Source organism: Schistocerca serialis, chromosome 6 (assembly GCF_023864345.2).
Source record: "Schistocerca serialis cubense isolate TAMUIC-IGC-003099 chromosome 6, iqSchSeri2.2, whole genome shotgun sequence".
NCBI lineage: Eukaryota > Metazoa > Arthropoda > Insecta > Orthoptera > Acrididae > Schistocerca > Schistocerca serialis.
Genome location: NC_064643.1, coordinates 49,350,376 through 49,360,596, shown reverse-complemented (window position 1 = coordinate 49,360,596; position 10,221 = coordinate 49,350,376).

Below are 10,221 nucleotides of genomic sequence, written 5' to 3'. Positions count from 1 at the left end.
GGATATTACTACCAGGCGATAAAGGAAGAGTTTGAACTGAAAACCGTTGAAATCTTGTTCTTGCAAGTTTTTTTCCTGACCTCTCAAATTGTAGGACGAATATTTTGCCTCCGAAAATGATCATACTCACAGGAGGCTCGTCTTAATCTCGGGAGTCGTCGTGTTCGTTATGGCATCCATCATTGCTTACCACTGTTTATACTTTCCTCTACTGATGACCAATTTTTTGTTCTACCTCCTCCGTTTGGAATAGAAGACCATGAACGAAATTGGGTTCTGAGTCTGTTGGCATCGCCGAGTAGCATTCTACTGGGATTCCTTTTTTTCCCCTTCTTTAACTGCTTCAGAGTACTGGAACACAAGAGCGCTTACCTACTGTGGCGGTAGGCTCTGAACACGAGCCGGCAGCCGTGGGTCGCACAGCCCATGGCTCCTTCAGCCACTAGCTACTAGTTTCGTAACAAAATTATAAAGTGGTAATTAGGCATATGAAACTACAGGTGTGCGCACATCCTGCAGTGGCTGGATAGTAACAAATTAGATTCCATTTCATGCTGAGATGCTATTCCTATACAGTTGGAGAGCCTCTGCAATGCTGTTAGCTTTTTGGGAATACAAAGTGGGCTGTGGTACGATGGAGGATGGAAGCGTGCTGGGGTAGTCAGGGCGATTGTGCCAGGGTGGCGTAGTAGTTAGCGTGTCTGCCTAGTGAACGAGGGGCCTGGGTTCGAATCCTGCCATTCGTAAAAATTTTCATTCGCCACATCACTGGTGTCAGAGGTATCTGGAACTGTATTTCATTTGAGTAAATTATCTTCCTTTAGTGACTCTGCTACTAATGTAGGTGTCTGGTTGTGCAACCTTACACTTTGCACTAAAGAAATATGTGAATCATAAAGGCCCACCCTAAGGAAAAGTTAGTGATTGAATTTCTAAACACACATCAAATATTAAACTGCATGATACAGTAACAGGCTATTAGGACAGGGATGTACTGACAACTACGGAGGCTAATGTTATACACAGGGTAACAAATGTGATTTGAAGCAGCAGTGCGGTCAGAGGAAGCAGAGCCCGCACAGGCAGCAGTGGACACGCCGGCGTCCTCGTGCAGTGCGCCACAACGTTGACAGAAAACAATTCCTCACTTTTAATAGCTGTTGATGAATTGCTATTCGGACTGACTTCAATGGTCAGTAGCCAATATTAATTCAGCTTGAATACACATTATCCAGTTGCAAACTGATGCGCTGAAATGTCTGTCCAATCTACTTGACCACACGCTAACACTTCAGCGCACAGCTGGCTTATAATATGCTGAGGCCTTACTCGGCCGAGAACAATGACCAAAAGACGATGCGGCGGTACGTGCTCTGCCTGCTCCCTGCTCAACTACCTCACGTCACAGGAAACCCTTCATCAAGAGTTACCAGATGCCTGACAACCATTCCAAAAACAATAAAAGTTTTCAAAATTCCAAATGTGTACAGTATACCTCTTCATACAGAAGTAGTTTAACGCCATTTCTTTTTTGGTACCTATTGTTAAAACGCTGACATAAATGTTTTATATTCTGCACGAACTGAAAATGTTATAGCTGCTCAATGGATCATATTTATTTTTCTCTTGCTGGTTTTATACTATGTTGTTCATTTACCTTTCTTATGTTAATCCATGAATTTGACTGAATTAACATAAAAAGAAAATCATGTTAAATACAGTAAATAATGGAGGTTCTGCCGATGACGTGATCACAGTGATGGCTCAAGTAGACACCAATGTGCTGTGATATAAACGCTACTATTTTTTTTCCAGGCTTCAGAATAAGAGGGAGGCGAGACCTTAAGTTTTTGGGTTTTATTTTCGTTAATTACGCTCCCACACTTAGAGGACTGGGGGAGGGGGTGGTTAATCGTGAACGCAATTGACATAAAATATTCAAGTGTTCAGCCGTTTTTTGAAGGCTCCTTCTCTTCTACCATCGTTCTCCACAAATTGGGTTCTTTGTACAACGAGAAAAGTGTGTGCATTTTAAAGCACACTCTGCATCAGGATCATATTTCTTTAAGTCTTAAGAATTTCAATCACCACCTGCTCCCATTTGATATTACGTAGAAATTTTTCTGTAAAAAGTTCGCCTTCTACATCCCTCACAATAAGAATGATCACTTGCTTTTGCTGATATGCACAACTTTAACGCATTTGTTTTCCTCTGATAATCTTTAAGGAGCATCTGATAAATTTTGTTGTACCGGTATGTACTGAATTTCAAAATCACACTCTTGATGTGCTAACAACCAGTGCGTTGGCCTGGTGTTCATTAGGTACCAATTCAGCAAGAAGGAAAGTCTCGTATGAACTGTAACGATGTCATCCCAGTAACAGCGAAACGTTTGCGTGGAAATGCTCTCTTCTCCCGTGAATATGTACTTCCTCTCCCAGTGAGTGTAATGCGACAGTAAAATTTACTATGACTCTGTTAACCTCATACTTTTCTGCGCCAAGATAAAAATAAATGGAGTCAATACCAGTGAAGAAGCCAGTATGGCAAAGTATCGGTGCCTCACACACCGGGTTTTTAATTAACTCGGATGTTCCTTATTCTACTTCCAGATGGAGATAGACATTTGAAGATAAACAAGATCGAGGATGAAAACTGATAGAAATTGCACAAACCGAGAAGATTTCATTTGCCTACAGCACTTTGGTGCAGGAAAATTTCTCACTGCTTCAATTTCCGTCAGATGAGGGTCGGTTCCGCTCAAAAAAATATGTCAAAGGTATTTAATCGCGACTTGGGGAATTCTTATTTATCCGCCTTTAATGTGATTCCAGCTCCATTAAACCTTTAAAATACATGGCATACAATGTCTAAATGTTCTTCCCCAAGGCAGTACTAATTGGAATATCGTCTACATAGTGTTATATGTGTCAATTATTGTCAATTATTCTTCTCTTAAAACTTCATTAAGTTCTCTCATAACGGCCCCTGATGTAGACAGACCGAAAGGCATTCTTCTAAACTGGTAACATATTCGGTTCCACAGAAAGGCTGTGTACTTCCTGCTATACCTTGAACTTCCAGTTGGTCACATTGTACTGTGAACGGCATCATTTCGCCGTGAGCGTCAGTAAATAAATGCACACTGCCGTCCCTTTCCGTTACAGTGTGCATTGGTTTAGAACATATACTGTCAGAGAGCTAAGTTGTCCGTCATCCCTTCAGTTGCTTTCTAGGTACTGAATACGATTTCCTATGGAACTGCTAATGATTCTTATCTTTAATTTTACTAGTGCATCATCTGATCAGACCACGTGTTTTTGAAGAGAGATCGACGTAACATCTTAATATTTCTACCCGTTCCTCCCGCTTAGCTTAAGGTACGTCCACTGATATTTTAAGTATTCAGTACTAGTCAGAGCATCGTAATCATCATTATTCTTCTGGAGACCAGCATCTTCCTCAGAATTGTTTAAAGTTCCAGTTCTCCTTTTTTTCGAAAACGGTTAACCTCATATTTACAAATGCGTCGCCGTAATCATTTCCCGCGACGTATCCTTAAACTATCTCCTCCTGTTCCTTCCACTAATCAACCTTGCTTTGACAGAAATGAAGTGTAAAAGAATGTATTTGCGAACCTGTTCAGAGCCGGGCAAGTCTGAGAACTAAACTGATATTAAGTGTTCCGGAAAGGAATACACTCTGCTCGTACTTATCCTTCTGAATTCTGAGCTTTGATAGTTCCTGGCTTTTAATGGGTTTACTTTGTTTACAGCATGATTAACAGGAAATACTGAAAATGCAAGGGGGTAGATTTTTCTGAAATAGCTTCCGGCCTCCTCGCTGGCTGTTGCATCCATAATTCCCCATATCTGGACTAATCTGAAAGGCATTAAAATGTTCCCTCAGGCGCTCAGCATTCGTTTGCTTAGTACGTGCTTGGCGACCCCGGAGTTTCTGAGCTGGAGACTGGTGACTGGTAAGCGCCACCAGTCCTCTGTCACCGTAAGCTCTGATCTGACTTCAGCGACCACCGTGCGGCGCAGCGGTGGAATGTTGCGCGTTTCGGAGAACGCGGAGGTCTCGGCTTCACCGCCTGGACAGCGAGGAAAGTGCACACACCTATAAAAAACCCTCAACCTCAAGGTGTACTACGTGCTGAGGAGGTGAATGGGTGTTGAGGTAATGAGGTAAAACAGTCTCTAGCGGCCAACCTCTAGGGCCTGAGTCACCTGCCCCCCCCCCCCCCCCCCGTCCCCCCTCAGTTGTACAACGATCGCTCAGGTATGCAAGGCTCTGCCTGGGTCGACGGTTGTTTCTCCAGCGTCTCGTGGGTTCCCTGTGGAACTCTCTCATCAAACTGCTACTCCTGACGGTGCTAGGTGTACCGTCAGACATCACCTACACCCACTCCTGAAAGAGAGCTCGGTTGGTCAGGCATCCCGAAAAGAAGCCTTGGAATCATAGTAACAGGGCATTAGTGTGCCATAACACTTTCATTGTAATCAAGCGAAACGGGGAAAGTTTTGTGAAGATATCACCTTTCTATATTCATAAGGCATTGGAAGGTATTGCTGGGTCTCTGAAAAGTGTCAAACAATTTTGTAATGGTACGCTTTCAGTTGAAACTGCTAATTCCAACCAAATATCTAAGCTTCTGGGATATAAGGCCTTACGTGACTACTCAGTCGGGCCTGAGTTGCAGAACACCTCTTAACTCCAATAAGAGCGTGATTACCTGCTCCGATATAATGGAGGTGGACCCCGCGGAGTTACGTGAAGAGTGGAAGAACGTGGGCGTCACGGAGGTGCAGAATTATATGAAGTCAGTGGCAAATTGGAAAAATCGGCAACGTTCATTCTAACGTTTAGTACTCCAGAATTACCGGAACATATCCTTGCAGGCTATGTCCGCCATAAGGTTCGCCCATTTGTTCCTAACCCCATGCGGTGGTATAAATGTCAGATTTGGCCGTACCACTACAGGATGTAACGGGAAGGCTACGTGTGGCAATTGTGGAGGCTCCGCTCAAGAGTCAGGGACTTCTTGTACACTTCTTCTGAAATGTGTGAACAGCTCTGGGGATCACACAGTGTGGAGCAGAAAGTATGGGGTTTACGAGGAAAGGAAAACTCAGGAGTTGAAAGTAGAGACGCATACCCTATGGTGGAACTAAAAAGGTTTTCAAAGCCATGCATCCACAGGTTTTTGCTTTTTTGCATCAGCCGTTAGGGCACCAATCGATAACCGTGATGCCTCCACACAAACTCAGACCACAGATTTAAGTAAAAGCACATGCACTTGTCGATGTACCTGTGGGGGAAACGCTCCACGTGCAACTGACGTCGTTCTGAATCCGTCAGCAGTAGACTTAACACCTAAGCCACATACCACTCTCCAACCTCATAAGCCAACTAACCCATCTCCGCAAACCAGGCAACCGCCTCCTCCTGTCAGATCTACTTTTTGAAGGAGGTTGTTCTTTACTAAGCCCAGGAAAGCCGTAGGTGAAACTTCGGATCGACGAGCTCTCTCACTTTCGGATGGAGAATATGCTCTTGAGGATATAGATTTCCAGTCGGAGGAACCAGAGAGCATGGAACCGGCTGACGCTCCCCTTGACCGCCCCGGTAAATCACCGCCTCCTAGCAGAAATAAAAGAACCACCATCGCTAACCAATGACTTCCACAGGGACGTCTGGGTTGCAGTGGAATTTGAATGGATATCGCTGACATTTGGAAGAACTGCAGCTGCTGGTCCAGGATAAACCTTTCTGCATCTGTGATTTTAAGATGTTTCTTGTAAGCGCACACCTGCATTATGGGGCTACCACATACACAGGACGATACTACTGGAAACAGGGCTAAACGTAGAGTGGGTATTTTCCTTGATGACAGATGCCACTGCTCTCCTGTCCCTCTTACCACGACCGTGCAAGCAATTGCTGTGAAAGTTCTCACACCGTTTACTACCACAGTGTTTTCTATGTACCTGCCCCCAATGACGCTTTGGATGCAGAAGCACTGGCAGACCTCTTCCAGGCACTGCCACGCCCATTCCTCCTTGTGGGGGACTTGAGTGCCCACAGTGTGCTGTGGGGCTCGGCTACTACTTGCTCCAGGGGTCGGATGATCGAGCTGCTCGTCCATTCTAAGAATATCTGCCTTCTGAACGCGGATCAGATGACTCACTTTTCCACAGCTACAGGGTCTTTTCCAGCTATTGACCTTTGTTTTTGTTTCCCAGCTATTGCAGACGTAGTTCAGTGGGAAGTGGCTCCAGATATACATTCTAGTGAACACTTTTGAGTGTGGATCCATCTGCCGACTAGGACGGTAGCGAACAGGACACCACGCAGGTGGATGATACAAAGGGCAAATTGGTTACAAAACAGTCAACAGGCTATTTTTGAACAAAAGGATTGTGCACAGGAGGCGGTGACCCATATCATTCATGAGATCCAAAGGGTTGCCGCAGAGTCCATCCCCAGGTCTAATAGCCACCTCAGACGATGGCCTGTACCTTGGTGGAATGATTACTGTCAATTGGCCATCGGGGCCAGACGGCCAGTTCTGCGGAAGTTCAGTGTCCAACTACAGACTATCTTCATGCCTTCAGATCTGAGAGAGCAGCGAGTGATCAAAGAACGGAAGAGGGCTTCCTGGAGGGAATACACTACTTCCATTTATCGTCCACTTCCGTTGTGCACATTTGGGAATCAATAAGAAGGATTTCACGCAAGGGTAATTCTTGTCAAATAATGAGGTCTTGGAGGGCACGTCAGAAGACAAGGCTTACGTTTTAGCTGAACACTTATTTACCGTTTCTGAGTCATAGAGACCAGCTCCTGCTGTTCAGATATTCCGTCAGACTGCAGAGGTGAGGAAGCTCAATTTCTTCTCGTGTAATGAGGAAGTCTACAACCTTACATAAAGGGCAGAGGACGTAATCTTGGTGGGGTTCATTGTCCTCAAAATGCCATTATCTAAAATTATTTAAGGCGCATTATCACTGTTAGTCTCTCTTTCCTCTAATGCTGCATTAATCTCGTGCAGTAGAAGCTCTTCATTCCGGTCGACCCTTCGCCGCAGTCTGTGACTTGGCGGCGGGTTTCATCTGCTTCAGTACCCACTTCCGCTCACCCACTCACGAACTCTGACCATTTGCGCCTCGCACGGTGTTGCACATTGTTACTGTCAGCGATATTATATTCAAACAGGTACGGGTACTTTTCCTTCACAATAGGTACGGTGGTACTTTGTATCGACGATATTGCACAACGTAGCCACTTTCCTCTTGCACGTAGATGATCGCTATTATCTACATGACTTCGCTGCTGGACGACCGTGTTGATAACATGCTTAAACAGTATCTTTCCTAGAATTTGGCACTTCGTTAAACTAATGCCTTCAATGTTCAGTTGGCGTATATTAATACTTGGTCCCACTTCTGTAAATGTTTGGCCCTGGTAGAGGAGCCTTTGATGTGGTGTTGACTCATTCGTTCTCTGAGTGGTATGTTCTTCTCATGAAGTCAGGAGATTATCTCGCTTCCCACGCACGGGTTCCCGGGTTCGATTCCCGGCGGGGTCAGGGATTTTCTCTGCCTCGTGATGGCTGGGTGTTGTGTGCTGTCCTTAGGTTAGTTAGGTTTAAGTAGTTCTAAGTTCTAGGGGACTGATGACCACAGATGTTAAGTCCCATAGTGCTCAGAGCCATTTTTTTGAAGTCAGGAGATTAGCCAGTCGCTGCTTTTCTAGTACAACGCGCGGCTCACATGTAGTGCCCTTTAAGGTTATGAAGCTGCATTTGTTGGGTATATCTTAGATAAGCTGTCTATAAACATATTGTCCAACGTAGTGTTTAGAGATAGTTATGTAGTTTAGTTTTGAATATACACTCCTGGAAATGGAAAAAAGAACACATTGACACCGGTGTGTCAGACCCACCATACTTGCTCCGGACACTGCGAGAGGGCTGTAAAAGCAATGATCACACGCACGGCACAGCGGACACACCAGGAACCGCGGTGTTGGCCGTCGAATGGCGCTAGCTGCGCAGCATTTGTGCACCGCCACCGTCAGTATCAGCCAGTTTGCCGTGGCATACGGAGCTCCATCGCAGTCTTTAACACTGGTAGCATGCCGCGACAGCGTGGACGTGAACCGTATGTGCAGTTGACGGACTTTGAGCGAGGGCGTATAGTGGGCATGCGGGAGGCCGGGTGGACGTACCGCCGAATTGCTCAACACGTGGGGCGTGAGGTCTCCACAGTACATCGATGTTGTCGCCAGTGGTCGGCGGAAGGTGCACGTGCCCGTCGACCTGGGACCGGACCGCAGCGACGCACGGATGCACGCCAAGACCGTAGGATCCTACGCAGTGCCGTAGTGGACCGCACCGCCACTTCCCAGCAAATTAGGGACACTGTTGCTCCTGGGGTATCGGCGAGGACCATTCGCAACCGTCTCCATGAAGCTGGGCTACGGTCCCGCACACCGTTAGGCCGTCTTCCGCTCACGCCCCAACATCGTGCAGCCCGCCTCCAGTGGTGTCGCGACAGACGTGAATGGAGGGACGAATGGAGACGTGTCGTCTTCAGCGATGAGAGTCGCTTCTGCCTTGGTGCCAATGATGGTCGTATGCGTGTTTGGCCCCATGCAGGTGAGCGCCACAATCAGGACTGCATACGACCGAGGCACACAGGGCCAACACCCGGCGTCATGGTGTGGGGAGCGATCTCCTACACTGGCCGTACACCACTGGTGATCGTCGAGGGGACACTGAATAGTGCACGGTACATCCAAACCGTCATCGAACCCATCGTTCTACCATTCCTAGACCGGCAAGGGAACTTGCTGTTCCAACAGGACAATGCACGTCCGCATGTATCCCGTGCCACCCACCGTGCTCTAGAAGGTGTAAGTCAACTACCCTGGCCAGCAAGATCTCCGGATCTGTCCCCCATTGAGCATGTTTGGGACTGGATGAAGCGTCGTCTCACGCGGTCTGCACGTCCAGCACGAACGCTGGTCCAACTGAGGCGCCAGGTGGAAATGGCATGGCAAGCCGTTCCACAGGACTACATCCAGCATCTCTACGATCGTCTCCATGGGAGAATAGCAGCCTGCATTGCTGCGAAAGGTGGATATACACTGTACTAGTGCCGACATTGTGCATGCTCTGTTGCCTTCTGTCAGTGTGATCATGTGATGTATCTGACCCCAGGAATGTGTCAACAAAGTTTCCCCTTCCTGGGACAATGAATTCACGGTGTTCTTATTTCAATTTCCAGGAGTGTATATTTACTGTTTCACGAGATTTTCAGCTCAGTGGGAAGGATGTCGAAAATTATTACAGCAGCATGCACAGCGACTCTCTGCAGCGCACAGTTCACATAATTCCTCTGCTCAGTGCCACATACGTGGACGGCTGAGTTTCGTTACCAAGGATCGTCTCTACGAAAATGATAAATTAGAGAGAATAGGTGTCAAGAAGCAGTAGTAAATATTCACAGCTAACTAAATTATTTACAACGGGAGGTTCACGGACTCGCTCTGTACATGACTCTAATCTCCCTGCTAAGCAGTGAGAACAGTTTGAGTAAGAGGAGAGTTCCCGCGGGACATAGGACTATGTGACACTAGGGAGTGCGCAGAAGGAGAAAATGTTACCTCTCTGACCTCATCATCTCCAGAGAGAGAGAGAGAGAGAGCAATAGCTGCTGAGCTGACACACTCCTCAGTCTAATAAATGTGACGTTCCCAGCGTGATTTGCAGTGTGAGTGAATGCCCAAGAACTTGATGATGGTATCAAATCTTTATCTGCTGGTTATTCAATGTCACTGAGTGTTTGTCTGGCTTTTCGTGACTTGATGTAAATTGCGTAAAATTTATCTTGCTTGAGTTGGCAGGGGAATTAACAAACCTGCTACAGAATGTTGGTGAAATATAGTTGGTGATTGTGTTTGACAGATTCTGTTACAATGATGGCGTCATCTGCAAATGTGGTATATTTCTACTATCCACAACTACAGGTAGATCTTGGCACACATCAGTCGCTGAAGGATCCAAGAGGACAGAAGGTGTTTTTGTACCCAAACACTGTTGTCTGTATTACTGAATGACTAATGCGGTTCATGACAGTACCAGATGCACGTAGCCTATACAACTGCTTTCTTTGCTTATTCAGTCTTTCATACAAATATGGAGTGAATTT